Raw genomic sequence first — 21,154 nt, 5'->3', positions numbered from 1 at the left:
TGTATTCAATGTCCGGGAGAAAATTCATTCAATTTTCTGTATGCAGAATATAGATTGCAGGGATAGAAGCCTGTAAATTACTTAAAAGGCACTGTATGGTTTAAAACTACTATGCTAACCTACAGTTATCTGCAAGGTCTACTCTAGAGTCAGCCAGCTGTATACTTACTTATATTACTGTGCCTCATATCTGGCACTCAGAAATGATGTTTATTCTTTTCTTCCTGATGGGAAAACCATTCACAGTCAATAAACTGTCAAGCTACTCTTGTCATCATCGCTACCTATTTATATTCTTTCACATTGAGTCTCCTCGATCTTGCTGGTCTGATGCGTTAGATTCTTTTACAAGAATTTTCCAGTTTCTTGATCACAGACAAATTTACTTATCTTTTTTTTTTTTTTTTTTTTCTCCTCTTCATGAATGAAATGCTTCTTGGTGAAAATATAAATGCAGAAGAAGCTGAAAAATTCAGATTTTCTTCACAGTCAATGGAAAAAAAAGGGGGGGGCGCTTCTGGACTGTTCCTTAGCACACAGTTTTAGCTCTCCACTTAGGAGAAGATTAATTGCATTCTACAAGTGCCTGTTTTTCTCAGCTGATAAAGAGAGGTTAGTTGGCTCACTGAGATAGCTATTTCCACACTGTTGCTATGTAATTTTAGGAAAGGTGCTCTTCAGCATTTTCAGTTTCAGCAATGAGTAGCACAGCTAAGCAAGGACCTTCTACTGTTTCTATTTAAAAACAAACAGAAGGAGACCAAAAGTGATTTTGCACATTTTCCAGGTTCACATTGCAAAGTTGATCTGTGGGGTCCTCTCTTTCTCCTTCCTAATTTTTTTTTCCACTTGGATGCAAACTTGGCTACAGAAAGACTGCCATAATGTTTGACTGTTCAGACTGAAGTTGAATCTGGTGAAGTACTGCAAAAGCAAATAGGCTGTCTATATTCCTTTCCCTAGAAATACTGCATGCAAGTGCTGAGAAAGCTTTACCAAATACATATAGTAAACAAATTATTTTTTCTCTAGCATTAGCATTTTCCCAGCTGTGTTTGGAGAACTCTGTAGAAATTGACTGAGAATAAAGCAGAGAATGGGATGCCCTATTTAAGGTGAAAATGATCATAACTTCTGCCTTCCGTGAATTTGTGTTGAAGGCTGAGAGTCATCAACAACAAAGTTGTCTGACATATGTAATGAAGATGATCCAAAAGATGCTCTCAAGTTTTGCACAGAAAGCAAGACTGGAAAATATATATGACAGCAGCAGTTTATATGTTTGTAATGCATACAAAGGAGTATCATCATACTCCATGTGCATGCAAAGGAATATGCATACAAAGGAGTATCATACTCCATATCACTGCAGTTGTCTGCCTATGTTTAGTCTCAAGGAGCACTGTATTTCTCTTATATGAGGGAACATGATATTCTGTATTATGCAGTAAGTAATATTGTGCTCCTGAGGCCAAAGCTATAAACAGCTTTGGTACTGGAGGCCATCGGTGTAGTGAGGCAGAGCTGGCAGAGCAGGGTGCCTGAGCCCTCCTCATCCCTTCAGTGCCAGCCCTGCTGCCACCTGGTATTATTTGAGTTGACCTCTCACCAACCACAGTGCTTAAGGAGAATTGCAGAAGATCATTTATTTGACAGACAAAGAAGTAACCTTGTGGAAAAATGGCTGGGGGGCTTCTGAGTGCTCCTCACCTCTGGCTGCATTGGTTGAAGGCACCAAACATCCTGGGAAGTGGCGGTATGGCACAGCTCCAGCTCCAGCTTGAATGAAGAGTGTGTCCAAAGTCTCAGTGATGTGTGAGTTTCAGTCCTTGCAGGTTGGTACTTTTGGTTTAATTCCTGCTATTACAGGATAGGATTTTCTTCTAGTCACTAAATGTCCCGTCTCTGTCTGTTGTGCTGCTTTGCTGGCCTTGATGACAGAGAGTCTATTGAGCACTGTTTTCTTTTCATTTTTTTTTTTTTTAATTAGTTTGCATATTTTTACAAGACAAGTTGATTTGCTTGGTCTATGCTGTTTGTGAATTAATTTTATTCATTTTCTTTCTTAACTAAATAATCATAGCCTTTTCAATTTTGTTTCATTATGGAAGCTTTCCAGAGCTACACTGCATGTGTTTGATTATAATTAATTACACATCAACTAGTGATATATGTATATGAAGCTAATATCCTTTATTCATTTAGCACTGAAATGCACTTTTCCAAAGGTATAGGTCTATAATATTTTATTTAAGAGCTCTGACTCATCACTGCAGGCAGATTTATTTCATAGAATCACAGATTGGCTTAGGTTGAAAGGATCCTTAAAGCCCACCCAGTTCTAACCCCTACCATGGGCTGGCTGCCACCCACCAGCTCAGGCTGCCCAAGGCCCCATCCAGCCTGGTCTGGAACACCTCCAGGGATGGGGCACCCACAGCTTCCGTGGGCAGCTGTTCCAGGGCCTCACCACACTCTGAGTAAAGAATTTTCTCTGAACTTCTAACCTAATTCTTCCCTCCTTCGGTGTAAAGCCATTAGCACTCTCTCCCTCAACCTGCTTGCCACTTGATTTGATACAGAAGACACAGTAGCAGAACAAAGCTTAGATGTGTCCCTTTTGAAAGGAATCTGTTTCCTGAATCATCCACGTCCCATCCAAGCTCTGGTTGGTTAAGGTGTGAAGTTTTAGTCCCTCTGTCTCCCAGGGTAAAATGGTCCAAGTCAAGATCTCTGAAAAATGGACTTGGTGTGGTGTCAGCCAGCTGGGTGGTCCAGCAGGTCTGACGAGGTCAGCACCTGTACGATTTCCCTTTGAGTCTCATTTGAGCTGGCTGATGGGAGTTCTCCCAAAGCCTGCCCCTAATTCGCTGGCCTAAGCACGCCAAGTTATTTTTTGGACTTAAACAGAGCAAAAGGAGATTTGGGCACACATCTTTACTTGTGATCCTCTCCCCTTATTTCTGACGGTTCTGGTTTGTTTGTGGCCTTTTTATCAGGCAACAGTCGGTGCCCTTTTCCTGTCCTTCTGCTCCCAGCACACAGCAGGTCTCTCTAGGCCCAGCGCAGCCCTTCTGAGCTGATTGCAGCTCCCCATCCCAAAGCACTGTCTCCTTTGATCTCCTTTCCCCAGGTTTGGCAAACAGCCCTGCCAGCAGGATTGGCTTGAGGAGTATTTCAAAACTATAAGCCTGGCTAATTTGTCAGAGAGGAAGCACTGGCCATTGTTTTACCTTTCCCACTGAGGTACCTCACTCACTTTTTATGGCTTCCGCCTGGTTTTTAACTGTGTGTTTGAGCAGGCAATGAAACAAAACAGGACACGAAGAAAGGCTGAGGGAGCTGGGCTTGTTCAGTCTGGGGAAGTGAAGGCTCCAGGGAGACCTCATTGTGGCCTTCCAGTACTTAAAGGGAGCTTATAAACAGGAGGGAGACTGACTTTTTACATGGTCTGATAGTGATAGCACAAGGGAGAATAGTTTTAAATGAAAAGAGAGGAGATTTAGGTTAAATGTTTGGAGGAAATTTTTCACTCAGAGGGTGGTCAGGCCTTGGCACAGCTGCCCAGAGAAGCTGTGGTGCTCCATCCCTGGAGGCACACAAGGCCAGGTTGGATGGGATCCTGGGCAGCCTGAGCTGGTGGGTGGCAGCCCTGCCCATAGCAGGGGGGTTGTAACTAGATGGCCTTTAACATTCTTTCCAATCCAAACTGTTCTATGATTCTATGAAGAGGAAAGATGCAATGATTGGGCATGAGAGAGACAGTAAAAGCTTGTTTAATTCAGTCTAGGCTAATGTAGTTGTTTTCTTCCCTCACAAAACCTAACTAAATTTATATGGTTGGAAGATAGTACTTGACTTTAATTTAATGCCCTGCCCTGCCCAACCTCAAAGTCCAAATCTGTTTGTCACTCTGCCCAGTTACCTTTCACCCATAGTTTCCAAACACTGCCCAGACATTTAAAAACAGAGATGATCATAGCAGAGAAACAAACAAAGGCTCTTGCTTAATTCATTTTTGTTTGTGTGTGTTTTATCTGCAAGGAGGTATCTACAGATGTGTCACATTGCAGTTACTTGTTGAGGTGGTTCTATTTTCATCTTCTCCTGTGAGGAGGATGTACTGTGATCATGGCCAAAGTTCTTACTTCCTCATGCATGGACTTCCTTCAGTTCAAACCACCTCTAAGTGATGCATGATTCCCTCTGAAATCTTTTTATAGGTTTTTTTTGCTCTGTATATGGCCTAAACATATGCTGCTCCCTCCCACAGAACAGTAGTTCACAATGGCTAAGGTTCCTGAAACTCAGCTACACATTTGTTATAATGAAGTGGCTAGGCCCAGCACTTCAAATATGTCTTCACTGGACCCCCAACACCATACAAAAATGTTTTTTATGATGGTAGCATGTGGATTCTAACACGACTCTAGTGCATCCAGATTTTTTGTTTCCTTTGCATTTCTCAGCTTGAAAACGGCTCAATGGAGAAAATCTATGTTGCAGTTTAACCTATAATGGATGCTGAGAAAAGTCCATAAGCAGTGTATCACTTCCAAGTTTCTAGCTAAATAGGATTGCTCCCACCACCCAAGTCACTTTTGCTATTAATAACAATTTCTTTTTCTGCTGTTTTCTCTACCACTAATAACATGGAAAAAAATCAGATCAGTCACTTGGAAAGTAAAAATATCTTGCAGGGACTCCCAGCTGGCTAATAAGAGGTGAATTTTTAAATAAAACAAACAAACAAACAAAAAACCCACCAGGCTAAGTGCTGAGATTTTACTCTGGCAAAATCCTGTGGACCTTACAGGCTATTGGCTTGAGTGAAAATTAGGAAAAACTTTAGGACTTCATGATGTGGGGCAGCATAGAGATGGCTGCTGACTGCTTCCTGTGTTGCTAGTTTTATACACTGTCACATATCCTCTGCTTTATCTGCCAAAGACAGTAGTTTGTAATTCAAACCGCCAAGAGACAGCTTCTTTGAGGGTAGCAGTATTAAAAATATTGCTTCTTTTTTGGCAAACCAGCAGCATTCTTGTGTGTGTATAAGAAACAGAGACTGGATATTTTTGGATGCTTGCTAATTCAATTCATCTGTCCTTGTTGTTTTGTTTGCTTGATTTGGGAAAGTAAGAGCAAAGGAAATTATATAAAATTACAGAAACGTAGTGACTTGTGAAGCTGCAGATCAACTTGTTCATATCATCTCTATATATCAAGAAATCAATCGTTTGTTGTCCATTTTAATTTGTAATTCAAACGTGTCCTTGTAATGGGTGCACCAATTTGGTTTCATCAAAGTATTCATCTGAGGATTATATCTCCTGCACTGCCGTTATACCAACTCTTGTATCCACAGTGTCTATTTATCTTTGTGTTTAAGAATTTACTTACACAGCAAAAGGTGGGAAAGCTTATGGTCAGAAAAACATGGTTTAAAAAGTGGCAACAAGCCTTGTTGAAAATATTGCTGCAGAAACTCTTTTGAGGAATGATACTCCAAACCCTGAAGCCATTGTACACTATGAAAGTAGAACCACATTTTCGTGAGATGATTGATGGATTTCCATGCCCAGGAAGAGATAATGGGTACAGTTGGAGAATAAACTGGGGCTACTTTTCATCTTTACCCAGAGGCAGCTGTTTGGTGGCTTCCTCCAGTGAGAAGAGCAGGATAGAGCAGAAAAGATGCCAACCCTGTGTGCTGATATAAAAGGGTGAATTATGGTGCAGGAGGAGAAAAGGGAAAATGAAAGTCAGAGAAGCAAACAAAGGGAAGAAGGATAAAAATCTCCTTGAAATAATGTGAAGCCCAAGAAAATCTCTTGGCCTCAGAAGAGAAGGGTCTACTCTTTGTTCTAGGCTTTGGTTTTGTTTCTGGGGGTGCTTGGAATTTCACATCATGTGTCTTTTGTTACAACCGAGTGAGAGAGGTTATCTTCATTTTGAGAGGTCTCTTTATTCCCAGCTGAGAGGGTGGTTACTCAAGGAGAACCTTAAAGCCCCACTGAATCTTGGAATCCTAACAGATAGTCCCAGTACGTTAAACATCATAAGCTTTCTTTTAGGATGGTGTTTCTATTGCTCGTTTATGACTAGCAGGAGATATATTTTCTATGTTGCATCTGTTAGCAGTCAATACCTTAGCCCATGGCGTTCCAGAAATTGTACCGAAAACACAGGTTTAGTGTGTTTAGGAGCACTCTGAGGTTCTTGACAGAACTGGATCATTTTAATTGACATAACGAAGTCAACGTGCTGTACAAACAAGAGGGAGACTTTTTTCAGGTTGAGGCACATTAGTTTGCCAGTAGTAAAACCTAAACTGCAACATATTATGCAGTCATTCCTAGAAGATGAGAGTTGATAAAGTTGTGTAATAAGTTCCTGCTCCAAGTGCTGCACTCTGGTTTCAGACCTCTTCAAACCTGCAGCATCCCTTGCAGCAGCACAGGCCTGAAAAGTGGAGGCACAAACCAGGGACTTTACTAAAGGATCTTGGCTAAGTGTTGGTAGTACACTGCATACAGCATGCCTTAGACAGAGAGGAAGTGATGATGAAAATGCCTTCTTCAGAATTGAAGCCTGACTTCTGAAACTGCAGAGTAAGTACCTTCCTGCATGGTTAGTTTGTGCTGTGGCATTGCAACTATGGATGATAAATCCAACTGGCACAGCCTGCTGGTTTTGCTCTTGGGATGCTGATTTTTTTCACCTGCTTTTTGTCTCTCAGCAGGCAGTGTGTGGGTTAAACTTCCTATGGGTGACTGCAATTTTGAGCACTTGCTTCATAGCTAAAATTGGAGCACAGTTGAGAGGCAGGAGGACTTTGAGGCATCTGTGGGATCCTGCCTCCTTTTAAAATATGTTTCCAAAGTTGCTAATCCACATAAGTCACCTAGCCCTTCAGGGACAGCTGGCTTTGTTTTAAACGTGCTAGGTATGATACAGTGTTGGAGTAAACAGTCTGTCCACTGCAAGAAAGCTGAAAGGAATCTCAAGACTGCAGCAGAACAGCATTTATAAAGCAGATGCAACCCTACTACAGCACCAAATTAATGTTCTTGGAGCCAGCCGTAGGTGGAAGAACAACACAGGCAGCACAAGGCACACTGGGCTTCCCCCGGCTGCTCGGCCCTTCCTAGCATCTCACCAGCTCCTCTCCTTCCTGCATCCCCACCACCTCCCTTCAGCACCCCTCCTCATTTTCCTTTTCCTCTTTAGTTGGTCCAACCCTCCCCCTCCCTGGAATTCAGAATCGTTGAGTTTGCTGTATTTGCTTTCCTTTTGCCTCCATTCCTTTCCCTTTGCTGTGTCTGTGAGGGCTGCTGGGGCCGGCACTGCCTGCCAGCCAGGGCTCACCGTGCCCTCCTGCTCAACAGTCAGCTCTGCGATGGATATTAATATGGCCTCACATCATTTTTGATATAAAGATACCAGCCTAGTGTTGATGATAATCCATCGTAGCCCTCGCATGCTTCAGAACTGCGTGGATTAAAGCGGTAGGTTGGGCACGTCTGTTTATTATTATTATTATTATTATTTAATCTGGTGATGGTTAAACCAGATGAAAGGGTAACAAGTGGTTAAAACAGTGTCAGATGGTTGGCTCATGGGAAGTTTAATAGCATAAATACCCAGGAATAATTTGAAAGGCGTCTCAGGTAATATGAAGATGTCTATATCTGTTAACTGCTTGGGAAAATTAGAGAACTAATTGAAAGGGAATGCTAGCTTGTTAGCTGAGCAGGCTAGCATCAGAAACCTGCAGCTGGCTTTTGAGACTTAGCATTTTTTTTCCAGAATAACCTATTATGAAATTATACTTTGGAAATCAGCCTCAGAACAGGGACAAATGTTTGGATGAATTAGCAGCTTCCCTCTGTATTGTAATTGCATTCTGGGGTTAAACCTTACTCTAAGAAATGAGGTTCTTTCTTCTTCCCTGCCCCCTCCACACTAGAGACTGAACAGCATGCATAACTTTTTTGGGTGGGAAAGAACTTCATGTGTAAAACATTATGAGCAATGCTTACCTTTGTGCCAGTATTTGTATCGTTTCATAAATTCCACGAAATTGCTAACATTTATTCAGTAAAAGTCATTGTCAAAAGTTCATCACCAAAAGGAGTACTTAAAAATGCTCAAAATGGGAAAAGCACCTTTGAACATATCCTCCTGTACAGGAAAGGTGGGCATCTATTTCACACTTTGGTAATGAAGCTGTTGCAACATGTGAGAGGGAGGAGAGGTAGGACTTGAGTAAATGTTTATAGGACTGAGAACTGAGTAATAATAAAGCCACTTCACTGGAGAGAAACCATCCTGAATTACCATTACTTTGATTTGTTCCTGTTCTGGTAACCTTGGGGACGATTTACCACTTCTTAAAACCACAGTTCCTCAAGTAGAGAGGAGGGTTTCCAAAGTGAGGAGAAGCACTCCAATCCCACGATCCTTTGCTCCTAAAGATGGGGATTTGCAACCATTGGAGCAGGTAGGCGAGCAGCCTGGGCAGTATGGCAGCTGTGTGGCTGTGCTGCTATGTGCATCCAGTAGGTCACTGCATGGTTTCAAAATCTGTAGTACTACCCTCATTTTGGAGGAGGGGAAGGGAAGGCACAAATACTCCTAGTGTGAGCAAGGATGTACGATTCTTATTCTCTTTTTCAAAGTGGCTTTGGATTTGAAACAGTGATCCAAATTAGTGTGCCGATCAAACTGAATGCATGCAGTGAAAGTTAACACTTTTTATAATTGTTATTATTTTGCTGGGAAACAGAAAATGCTGTAAAGTAGCATACTGTGATTCAGTGGCCTAAACTTACTCTCCGGTATCCTAGTTCTGCATCACGGTTTGTCTTCCAAGGACTGACAGCAACCTATTGCAGTGCCTGATGGGAAAAGTAAGAACAGATTATCTCACCGTTCTTGAAGGAGAAATGCATAATGGCAAACTTCAAGTCAGCCTTGTGATCGTAGATGTACAATTAAGGTGGAACAGTACATTTCTTTGTGGTTATGAAATGTTATCATAAGTATTTCTGCAAGCTGGCGTATGATTAAATGTATATAAGAATTAGCATATTATGGTTCAATCATGGGCCAGCTATAAATGTGCAACTTTCTTCCTTACAATGAGCTGTAAACCACAGCCTGTGGAAGTGTTTGGAAATAAAATATTTATGCATTTAGTGTTCACCACCGTTACTGATTTAGACTCATCATTGGAAAACAATGTTCCGTCTATTCTGTGTTGTTACAGCATAAGTGCTGCCATTTGACTTCATAAACACCAATAAAAAACTCGATATTTTTAATTCTATTTTTTTTTGTTTGTTTTTAAAGAAACATGCCATAATACCTGCCAGTCTCTTGTAGTATACGCAGCCCTCTGCGCAGCTGCCTTTTGATTGAAAAGAAGATTGCTCTGAAATTAATCTTGGAACTCTTAAGTGGGTAATTGGGAAAGGAAGCCATAAATCGTTTCTTCACCAAACAACTTGCAAGATTGAGAAATCAGCTGTAGCAGAGGGAGGCTGGGAGACTGCGTTTTGTTTTTGTTTTTATTAATAGGGCATTTTGAAGAGTGAAGATGTGGGGAAGTGAAAGTGTTAAAAACCAAACCAAACCAAAACCCACAACATTTTGTCTAATGTTAGTAAACAAATGTTGTCATAGCAAAATAGGTATTTAAACAATACTTTCATTTAGCATACTTAGCATTATTAAATGAAATGTACAACATCCATATGAGGGCACCTCTTGAGGGAGGGCACCTTTTCGCTTATCAAAAATATTATGATTTTATGTAGCATCTCAGTGCATTACTTATTCCATTTCAGTCTCTTATTAGTGCCTTTGGGGAATGAGGGGCTTTTTCCCTAAAACTCGCTAACTGTACGCTCTTGGTATCAATCTTGTCTATTTTTCATAGCTGCCTCGCATCTTAGTGCTACCAGGGGATTTCCAGGTGGTTTTCGCCTGTGCAAAAGCATTATTTCCCTCTCTGCTGTTCTCCTAACAAGAATACCGAACAGTTGGGAGAATATTTTCCTGTCAACTCCTTTGCTGATCAGTAAGGGAGGGACTGTGTTTCTTACAGGGGAGAAGATACAAAAGCTGAGGAATCCTCTGTGAAGAGAATCTAATTTAATGTCTGGAAGTTGCTTGACCAGATATTATTGGCTTGATGGATGACAGTCCCTCAGGAGTATATACAGATAAGCTGCCTTCATTATTTATGGGCATTCATTAAAGTAAGCAGCAAAAAACCCTATTGATCTTCCTGATTCACCTCTGTGGAATTAGAGGAGTCCATTGTCCTAAGTGAGAGTTCAGAAAGATGGTTTTTATGAGAATATAATACCAAAACATTGTAACATTCTATGTTACAGTATTCTCACACAGATAAACAACCTTTTTCAAAGCGTGCTTTTTCCATCAAAATGTGATTTTATGGAAGATGAGAAAAAAATGTAGCTATCCAGAGATCTGAGTTACTCAAGAGTAAACGTTTCACTTAAAAAAATATATTCCTGCAATCCACACTGTATCATGTCAGGGTATTAAATTAGAAATTAAGCTATGCTGGAGAGGTACAAATTGCTTTATCCAGGTTAGAGCTATCCTTGCCAACGTACAGTGCAACCAGAAGATTGTTTGCTAAGGTATCTAATCTGTGGAGCAGTCACTCTGCAGAAGCTTAGAGGTGGAAAACAAGCAAAAAGCATTTTGTCTTCTGTCCTTCTGTCAGCGCGTGGTGTGCAATGAAGGAAGGGGAAATCCTTCCCCTGCATGAGAAACGAGCCTCATTTAGTTGGAGTGATGTCTACAAGATTTGTAGGTGCCAGCTAGCTCTTCAGAAGGACCGTTTCCTATAAAACATATTGGGGAGCTGCCAGAAAACTCGAGCAAATTTTGGAGAGTGCCAAGCCACATGTCTGCCATGCTGTTCCCTTCCCTTGAATTTCTTAACTAGACCCCTTCTGTTTTCATAGAAGCTGGGAATATGCAAGTAAGCAAACAATACTCTAAGTAGATTATTTTGTTCCACCCGCAACTAATGCAGATACAGCATTGCAGGACTGATTGGGAAGAGAAGAGGGCGAAGCGTAGGCATTAGTTTAATTAAGCAAGTTAAATTTGTCCTTTCTGACATAAAGTATCTTTCTTTTCATTCCCATACGTACATCATTTTTGTTATTTTTTTTTAGTTGATGCTCATATGCTCCTTGTCATTGTACTGTTGAAGAGTCTCTTGTTCTCTTTCTGCACTCACCCCCTTCTGTCTCTTTTCTATCTTTATATGCTTTTCTTTCCAACCACACATCCTGCTGGATAACGCATTGTTAGGGACCAGCCACGTGCTCCTCGTTCCTTTCAGAGAAGCAATGTTGCAATGTTCCAGACAAGGACACTCATTTATTGTCTTTAGCAGGACAAACACATCTCCGATGTATACAGGTTGCCTCAACAAGACCGTAGAGGTAATGGCTCACAGTGGCAGTGCCAGGGCTATGTGTGAGAGCTGTAAGAAGCCTGCAGGGAGGCCTGGAGTTCTAGAGGCCCTACAGGGAACCCTAGAGGCCAAATGGCCCAGGCAAAGAGTCTTCACTAGCACTGAGTGCCCTGGGACAAGATTTATCAATCCCCAGCTTTTTTGGTGGTGGGCTTATGTAACATAATGTTTTTAATCACTAATACTAAAAGAAGTACACTCCAAGTCATGTTAAGTACCCGTAATGCTTAATACCGAGCACTGTAGAATGCCTTACCAGCAAAAATGGGATGATCTTTTTTTTGTCATTAAAAAGCAACACAGCTCTCCTGAGTTGTGCTGAACATGCTACCACTTAAATGATAAAATAGATGACTAAGATATGTAAGATGTGGGAGGCTGCACAGGACCCTGGGCATCTTTGGGTTGGTTTTAGCTTTCTCTGGTTTCTGGGATGGAGAACCCCTCTGGGCAGGGAAGCTCCCCACAGTAGCATGAAGCACACTGCCCACCTTTTAATGCCAATTGCTCCAATTGCTCCAATCATCTCCACAGCAATAACACCCAGATATATGGAAGCCAGATATCATACTATATTGTGAGTTGGAATTTTAGCCACTGCTTTCACTTGTTGCATGGCTTAGAAACTTCTGTGTCAATTTGAGAACAGTGGCCTTCAACACAAACCTGTCTATTCTCCATATTTTGTAGTTGTCAAGAATTCCTCCCAGTTTCCACATCTGGCTTTGGAAGAGTGAGCGCACAACCAGCTGCATTCTTCCTACTTGAAGTGCTCTCACTGCGTGCTGCTGCCACATTCACCTTGGGGTGTGCCAGAACCCCAGTGTGAATGCGCAAGAACTGTAGGCCCAAGAGCAGTTTGGTCATCTCTCGAGCTTACGGCCCGCAGGCAGATGTAAATCCTTATCGATAGCTTTCTGTCCTTTAGCAGCAAGATCCGAGCTCCCTGCCCTCCCGTAAACAGTTCTGGCACAAGAGTTTCCCAGGAGGTGTGGATGGCAGCCTCTGGCACACCAAGCCACACTGACCTTATCAGTATAATTGCACAATATCATGCTGCAAGTTTGCCTGCATATGGAGAAGCAAAATATGCCATAAATAAACTACATCCCGTTTCAGTCAATTGAACAGCCTTTTTTAAAATAAGCATTAAGTCTTCATGACTTTATGTGCATAAAAGCTTGCAGTCATTCATCTTAAATGGTTTTGCTTTCCTCCCTTTTTTCCCCTTCTTTGTAGGTATTAGCTTGTCTGTGTGAAAACGAAGGCTTTCTCAGCAGAAAGGTGATGCACCCAAGTTCTCTAGCTGAATGCATATGTTCTACTTGTCAGTTCCATTATCGTGTTTAAATAGTCAATGGTTTTATGATTAGATTTCAAATGACATTAATCATTCACTGGCTCTAGAATGCAGGCTGATCTGTATTTTTGTTGAGAGCTTGTGTAGCTACTGAAAACTTGTTTCCCAGACACTTGTTAAGTAGCAAAGGCTGTAGCACAGTGCCAGCATCTCTTAGAGGGCTAAGTTTTGCCCTCCAAGTTTTGCTTGGGGACAAACCAGATTTTTTTTTTTAAGGGGAGAGTGAGGCAAGTATGTCTCCTGATAAAGGGTACTCCTGTATTGCATTAAAATGACATTAGACATATTCTTATTCTGTGGGTTTTTTTGACTTGTTTTTTGTTGTTTTTTTTTCTTTTCTTTTTTTTTTTTTTCTGGTAGAGCAACACATCCTGTTTCTATAAATTCACAGCTGAACAGAGTTTGTGCCAGAGTGCAATGGAGGGGAAAGATGATGGAGTAAGGAACTACCCTCTGATCAGAGAGGCTGTGCAGTATGTGGGTGGGACAGCTGTATCTCCTGTGCAACGCAGGGAAAGGCTGCAATCCGGTGGGAAATCCGAGCACCCCACAGCATCACAAAACCTCTGCCTGCACCCCACATTTCCTCACCCTTCTCCCGAGTCCACTTGTGGCTTTCCCTCTGCAGCCCTACCTGCTCTGTGGCACGGGACGTTCATGTCCTCCTCAGTGGTGAGTGTCAAACTATTGAGGGTAGTCATTCTTTATCATAGCATTGGTAACACTCTGTCTTCTCATTTAGGTATCTGGTTGTGTCTTACTTAGCACTGTATTTTTATCTGGAAGAACAAAGGGCTGAAAAATATTTGCCACACATTTCTGTGCTCTGTAGGTCTCTTTTTCACCCTGGCAAGTTTCTTTTTGCGTTGTTTTTATGTTCTTCATTTGTAAACTTATAGTCTCATGTAATCTGCAGGTGTTTGGTTTGTGCTGTGTACAACAGGTAGAAAGAAAAGGAGCCTTACTGCAGGAGAAGCAAATCCTCGTGGTTTTCTTTTTAATTAAGTTTGGAACACTTGTGCTCACAGAGTAACTTTGCAGATTTGATTTATTCTCTTTCCACCACTGTGAAAGTCTTTATCGATGGTGGAACCTCTCTCAAGTACATCTGAACAATACTATTTTGTCTGAAACTGTAAAATATGTTTTTGGTAGTTTTCGCAGTTTCTAAGGAAAGCTTTTAATTTTTACTCTTACCAGGCAATAAAACTTAACAGGGGAATGTGAGGCAATTGCATGGATGGGTTCATTTGGAGCTAGATAATTTCATGGTTTGTTCACTTGGTTGGAGAGTAGGAGAGAGGAGGATGAGAAAAACAGAAGGTGCTTTAAAATGCAGTTTTTAGATTTCTTGCCTAATAATGGCTGGCACCGTGTTTGAATAGGGATGCATAATTTTGACTTGAATAATTTGACTGCAGCGGTTTTGTAGACGCTTCTATTTTGGAAGACATTTGTATTTGATGGTTCTTTTCTGACAGTTTCCTGACTTCTCATTTCTGATGCCGCTTCCCTTGGAAGTTCCTTGTTTTCATTCTGGGCTCTTTTTCACCCCTGAAAATACTGTGGGAAGTAATAACCACAAAAAGCTTCTCCGAATGCCCTCCCACTTGAGCAGTTAAGAGCTTGAGTAATCTTGTTTATCACTTCCATGGAATGAAAGATGGAAATGTCATTTTTAGATGAAGATTGTTGCAGGGCTTTGTTTCTAAACAGCTCGTTGTGGTCACTGTAGATGTGGAAACGCAATCTCCCAGCCTTTCCAGCTCAGGCAATGAAACCCCAAGTTTTACTTGATCAAAGATTGGGTTGTTTTGATTAATTCCACAGATGAGCACTTGCACGGGGAAAGCTCATCATTTCCTGTTTAAAAAAGGCTTGGGTTAGCTAAAGGTCTTCCAGATGGAGCTTAGAAATGTCGCGGTGCGGTTGCTGAGTGGGGTGGAGTGGGATAACCGTGACTTAAAGCAGCTCCATGATATTGCTCTGACATCATCGTGGGGATCATAACCACTAAGTTGTCTTGGAAAGAGCATCTCAGCCTGTCAGACTGGAGCCTCTGTTGCAGACAGAGAGTAAGGCCATGCAGGCATTTTCCATGCCAGTGAGCGCTCACATTGCGCGAACAGGCTTGCCCTGAGGAACGAGAGCTACAAACACGCAAGCATTGAAGGGGCAGCAGCACTGCAGGAAACCCGAGGCTACACAAAACCGACCTCATGCAGCTTTTTCTGCTGCTGTTGCTTTTCAGGCTCTGAGATAGCCACCTTGTATGGCACTGTGGTGCCTCTAGGTAGGCTGGGAGTCTTCACATGTGTTGGGCATAGGATGCCCGAATGACAGACCAGGGCCGTCACTGCATTTCATTCACTTTATGATTCAGCATAGAATTTCAGAGCTTTGTTGAAACCACCCTAACATATATTGGATGTTCATTAAGATTACAGAGCAGCTATGGAGTCTCTATTGCTAAAGCTGAGGAGCCTTCTCCTGCCTCTCTGAAGCTTCTGGAATTTAAGCTATTTATAGGTAAATATGGCTCAGGGTATTGTCTAGCTTACTGTTAGGAGTATTCCTTCACAGCCCCCCTCCTCTTCAAGATTTTCTGCCAATTCAGGTGAACGTATAGCAGGGAAAATTACAAGTCTCTTTGAGGAAAAGTGTTTTGAAGGGAGCTCTTTGATCCATGTTGATAGCAGAAGGAATTGGGCCTTCTATTGTGACAGTTTAATTTATTTAATAGTTCTGTGCGGTCTTACGTAGTATTACAGAGCAAACCCTTTGCCTGCCTCCTTCCCTCTGTACCTCAGGATATATTAGCAAAATTTTGAAAGAATATAGGGATTTTAGAGTTTGTCAGAATATCTCTGACATTGCAATCGTAATTTTATCTGGCCAAAGAGGGAAAGATGCAAGTCTGACAGTTTTCTAAACACCCCACACAAATTCATTTGTCAGACTGAGAAATTGTTGAGTACCATATGGCAAAGTGAAAAGTCAACGTGTTAATTCCTTAAGTTAGACAGGTTTTGTTGTGTGGGTTTTTTTTTCTTTTTCATTTTACAAGACCTGTGCTGCCTGCATTTATCCTCCAGCTATGTGCTGAATTCTTTTATAATGAAGTGAAACTGTTCAGATCTTGTTCTACCTGTTCTTCAGCTTTCTATTTTGCTTTTCTTTTGCTCAGTGTTTTTTTTCCCCTGCATGTTTTACCCTTGTTCAGAACATGATAGTCATACAGTCAGACAAGTCCCCCTAGCAAAACCCTCATGCACGTGCTTTGCAGTTGTTTTAAGCACAAGTTTACTGTCCCGAACTTCTGGTGGTGGTTACGTCTGCTCCAGCAGTCTCTCCATTCAGAGTTACAGCTGTATGCAAAATGTTGTCACTATCGCTTACCACAGCAGCTAAAATCAGCTGGAAAACAGTGATTTCCAGGATAGCCAGATGAGCACCCCAATGTGTCATTTAATTTCTTTTCTTAACGTTTCTTCTTTCTGTTGGTCTTCTGAATCTCCCAGCTGAAGCAGTTCAACTCACAGGGGTGCACATCTTGGAATGAATTTTTTGGAATGTATGTGCATGTGTGTCTGTGTCCATGTCTGTGTGTCTGGGTGCTATAATTGCATATATTTCTCTAGGTTTGGTGCACTATTTCTTTAGCGCCGTCCTTTATGTGCACACCTCCTCCTCTGAACAGAAGCATCAGCTACTGAGGGAGGTTTTATACTCTGGCATAGCAAAACCATGTAACCTGTTTTGAAATACAGAGCAGGAGAAAGAGAAATGCATTATTGGAAAGAAAGGGAGACTGAATCAAAGCAGAGCTCCACTTCCTCCCACCCCTGGGTTTTGCTGAGTGTACCAGTACAAGTCATTTTCATTTATTATTCATGTTGTTTGAGCCTTTAGTTTTACTTCAAGCCTTGTTGATAAGAAATTTTGACAACGTGCACTTGTAAGTTAGTTAGCAGGTTTGTTATCCTCCCAAATAGCCAGTAGCTAAGAGCTGAAGAAGCCTAGCTGAATTGATCCTTGATGAATAAATTTCCTAGCACTGACCTCAGAAGTGGGTCTCCCTAATGATTTCATCGTCATCTGCCTGCGGACAGGAATAATAGCAGGCAGTCTTCTTTGGCTGCATACAACGCACCTGCAATACATCTATCTGAAAGGCCAAGTCATCCATAAGCATCTTCCGAGTTACTCAAAACATGGATAAATATGTGAAGGATGCTGGGCAGAGAGTTGAATGTCCTGGTGCTTTCCTGCACTCTTGCTCCCTGCTTTTTGCAGCACAGTGGTGAATCAGAACAGTCTTTTCTCTACATGATTCTTGTGAGGAATCTGGCAGTATCTTGGACCCTGTGCCCCGCTCCCCTTGTGCACACTGCATGGGGAAGGAGAGTGGATATCCCAGGAGCAGTGCTTTAACTACAGATTTTAAGGTATTAAAATATCCTCATAAAGATGAATCTTCTCTGAGTGAGAGCAGTGGGCTGCCGTGTACACACGCTGGGGAGCCAGCTCACCCTGTAACAAATGCATCAAATGTCCCTATGCATGACAGTGCCAAACACTTCCCTGTCTGTCTCAGTTTTCCATCCAGATCATCCTTCCAAATAAATAGCTTGCTTGACAGAAAAAGGGATGAAGTGAGCTTGAAGACAGACTTAAATTCAAAGCGTATGTATCCTTCCATGTCGGGCACCAGCTGGGTATGCCAGTTGCTCCTTGTCTGGCTCCTTAAACTCCCCACAAGGAGAGCAGCGGCTGTGCCGTGAGCGCCTGGAAGTGAGCTTGGCACTGCTATTGCGAGACCCGTAACATTTCCTCTGTCCACTGTGCCCACAGAGATGCTGTCGTGGCCCACACCCAGCACTGATCATGCCAGGTGGCTCTCAGGTTCTTGTTGTAGTAATGGGTAAGGAATGTCACAGACACTTGAGTTTCTCCTCCTGGCAAGCTCTGTTTACTTAGCTCTTGCCTACCAATTACCCTGCACAACTGCACCTGGCTTTTCTTAAGCTCTGACTGTCACCACATGGGCTGTCCTACTCTTACAGACCCGCTGCACACTGAGTCAGCCGAGGGATCCCAGCCAGCAGCAAAGCATTGCTCAAGTATTCGCTGCAGCCTTCATTGCCACAGCACGTGGGGGCCTTATGAATGGGCTCAGCACCTCATGGGAAAACAGAAGTCTCTCCACAAACATTTCCAGCACCCTCCAGCATTTCAGAGCTTTCGCCTTCTGCTAAAAAAAAAAAAGTCAGCTGATAGGGTGATGCTGAGTCGATAGGCACATCAGAGACTAGAAATTCAAGTTTAGCCTCCAACACTGCAGAGCAGTGGTTTGCACTTAGCATCTTTATTTGTGTTACTGTAGTTGTATATTTACATCGTATGGCAACTGGATTTTTTAAAATGCTTGCCCTCAGACTGAGGTTCTCATTCGCTAATTGTCTGTTCTCTATGTTTGGGGCCTGAAATATGTGCAAAGAGGTTTTGGAAGGACAGATTGCCTCAGTGAGCTTATTACACAGTCTGGAAGGGAGTTCATTTGGATATTATTTTGAAATTCAAAACTGCTGGATGGGGGGAGGAGAAAAGTTTTCTTTCTCCCTGCTCCCTCTTTCCTAACATCTTTCTACACCCTGGATTTCCAGCTTTTTTGGTATGGAGTGACTTCCTGCTATTCTGCTTTCCTTGAGTTTTTAGTTTGCTTCTGTTTCGCTTTAGAAATAGTTATTCCTGAACACTGTCTTCCTTCTATGCCACCTAGTGAAACTAATTGTGGGATGAGCTATGCAGGACCTCCCAAATTTCTACTGCTGTACAGCATTATTCCTGTGCTCTTTCACCACAAAAGATGGGGAGGGGGAGAGAGAACTAAATAAAAGGAAAGCTTGTAGCTGAGAGACAGAAGTCTGAATTTGCAAACTAATGACTAATTTCCCTAAGTACTTGCCTACTCCTAATTAGGTCTAGATTAGATTCTTGGATTGCTTGGGGCAGGCATATATTCTTTAAGTGCTTTTAAGTGCATATCTATGTCATAAGAGAATAATTCTGAATTATGAATAGCCACTGATACGCACCTGCCAGGATTAAATTCAACTTCTGTGTTCTGATTTTGGGGAGAGCACAACAGCTTGAAGATTAGAATAAACCTTAGGATACTCCAGATTTTCCTGACAAAATCATCATTTACCTTATCCCACTTACCCTCATGGAAAAGCTTTGAGAACTCTCTGGCTCTTGGTACTGCAAGAATATGTATTTAACGCAAACTAATGCAGTGCATACATCGCTGGGGCCTTGTTAGAGTATTGAGGACTGAGTGGCCTTGATGCTTTAAAGTCAGCATCAATCCTTCTGTTGGTGACTTGCTGAGCCTGCTCCTGCCTTTCTTAATTCTTTCAGTGTCTGCATGGTGAGAGGCAGTCCCTCCTGAGCATTCTCATACCATGAGCAAACACATTTCTCCACCCAAAACTTGTTGTGACACATCTGTTTCATATTGAGACTGCTGCTTTGCTGCTAAACCCTCCAGCACAGAGTAGTCTTTCAGGCATTTATTCTGCATTCCAGCTCAGAGCTATTTGCAAGGGGAAGAGAAAGCAATGCTGTGTCTTTCATTTAAAAAGAGAAGGAAAAAAAAAAGATAACATGACTACCTTTTGGAATGCAACGCGCCTTTTGTAGTAAGCCACGTGGAGGGGAAGGCTGTAAAGAAGATGGAGCCAGTGCTTGACTTCCCAGATGGAATAACTGTGCTGCTTTGGTCAGCATGATATCCTAATATTTCTCCCCCGTCTTCCAAGGTAGCTTGTCTTCTAGCTCATACTTACTTCTCAACTTCCTTTTTGTTTGGGTTTTTGTTGTGGTTGTTCAGTTGGTTTGTCTTGTTGCAAGTCATGTCTTTGGCTCTGGCAGACTGTCTCATAGATTTCCTATAGTATCACTGCAGTGTACTGTTCATGTGTAACAACTGAAGAGGGACCTAATGCATCTTTGTCACTTGCAAGGTCAGTCTTATTTTCCAGAATAATTTTCTGAAGTTCATGTTAGGTGATATGGCCATGGGCACTGCCGTTGGCTCTTCTGATGAAAAATTGATGTTTTATATGGAGAGACAAATTCCAGTTAGGTTTTTTTGTTTGTTTGTTTGCTTGCTTTCATTTACTTTTTTCTTCCTCTAGAAACTTACATATCACATAAATGCTATTTAAGATTTAATATATTTATTTCTCCATTAGAGAAACAAACAAACAGAAAGTACCCATTAAAGCAGTTCCAGTGAGAACTGATACTGTTACAGCATGTTTTGTTCTTAATTATTATGTTCCTGGCTGCAATCACTAAAATACTTCCTGTTAAATTGGTTACTAAGTTAATGTTCTCTTTAATATTTAGGAGTGCAATTCTTGGTAGCATTTTTACTTAACTGGAGCTAATTATCCTTCTTGCCAAACATTTTTTTCAATCCTTTCTGTCTTGTGTGTAGATGATATGTCAGCAAAAACTTAGTAATAGCATTTGAATTAAGCTTGCTGGAGGGGAGTAGGATGAGAAAGCAAAATTTTCATTTAATTTCATGGGGTTTTCTTCCTTATAGAGATTCATATTGTTGTGTGCAAACTAATAAAATCACTAGCTTTTAATTAAATTAAAACAATAGCTCGCCTAAATTGTAACTACATAATTTTTAAGTAGCTATATGCATTAAGATTCCTTTTTAATTATGAATCAACCCAGAATGCTTCCTTATAAAATGAAGAACGCTGATATTGCTGTCTTTCATAAACACCTACAGCCGATGCAAATGTCTGGTTCTTGATTTCTGATGTGTGCACTTCAGTTATGTTTAATTCATTGTGTTCTGAGATTCCCGCTGTCTCTCAGACCCCTCTGGCTCATTTGCACAATTTGGCAAAATGTTCTTGATAGTCGCTTTTGTACACAGTTGGCAGCCTCTGGGAGGTGGGATGGTGTTCCAGCAGGAGAAGGCTTTCATAGTTTGGGGTCTGAGCAACAAAATAAAATGGCCGTGTTAGACCTCCTTGATTGTAGCCTTCTTCTAATTCCTCAGCACCTTTCCTTAATCAGTCTTACATTATGCTTCTCTCACTGGTCCGTTGAGCTCTGTTTTTCACAGTTAACCTGAGTTCCTTCTGTATCAGGTCCACAGTAAACATCTCATGCAACATTTACCTTACGTGTGCGACCACTGTTTCACACAGTAAGTTTATGAACATGGAGAA

The 21,154-nt window shown here is 41.7% G+C and overlaps 1 protein-coding gene across 27 annotated transcripts in view; it reads left to right on the top strand.

Moving 5' to 3' along the window:
* Positions 1-21,154, top strand: part of PLXNB2 (plexin B2) — a 251,026-nt gene that overhangs the window by 86,285 nt on the left and 143,587 nt on the right. For 2 of the 27 annotated variants that reach the window (XM_046898592.1, XM_046898626.1), the window contains exon 4: positions 1,657-1,835. The exons of 24 other annotated variants lie outside the window; for them this stretch is intronic. The gene's annotated coding sequence lies outside the window, so the exon portion shown is untranslated. Of the gene's footprint in view, positions 1-1,656; positions 19,715-21,154 lie in introns of all 27 variants that reach the window. One more of the 27 variants, XM_046898589.1, reaches the window with a different exon arrangement.

Source organism: Gallus gallus, chromosome 1 (assembly GCF_016699485.2).
Source record: "Gallus gallus isolate bGalGal1 chromosome 1, bGalGal1.mat.broiler.GRCg7b, whole genome shotgun sequence".
NCBI lineage: Eukaryota > Metazoa > Chordata > Aves > Galliformes > Phasianidae > Gallus > Gallus gallus.
The sequence above is the reverse complement of the archived record's forward strand: the minus strand, read 5'-3'. Positions and strand labels throughout refer to the sequence as shown.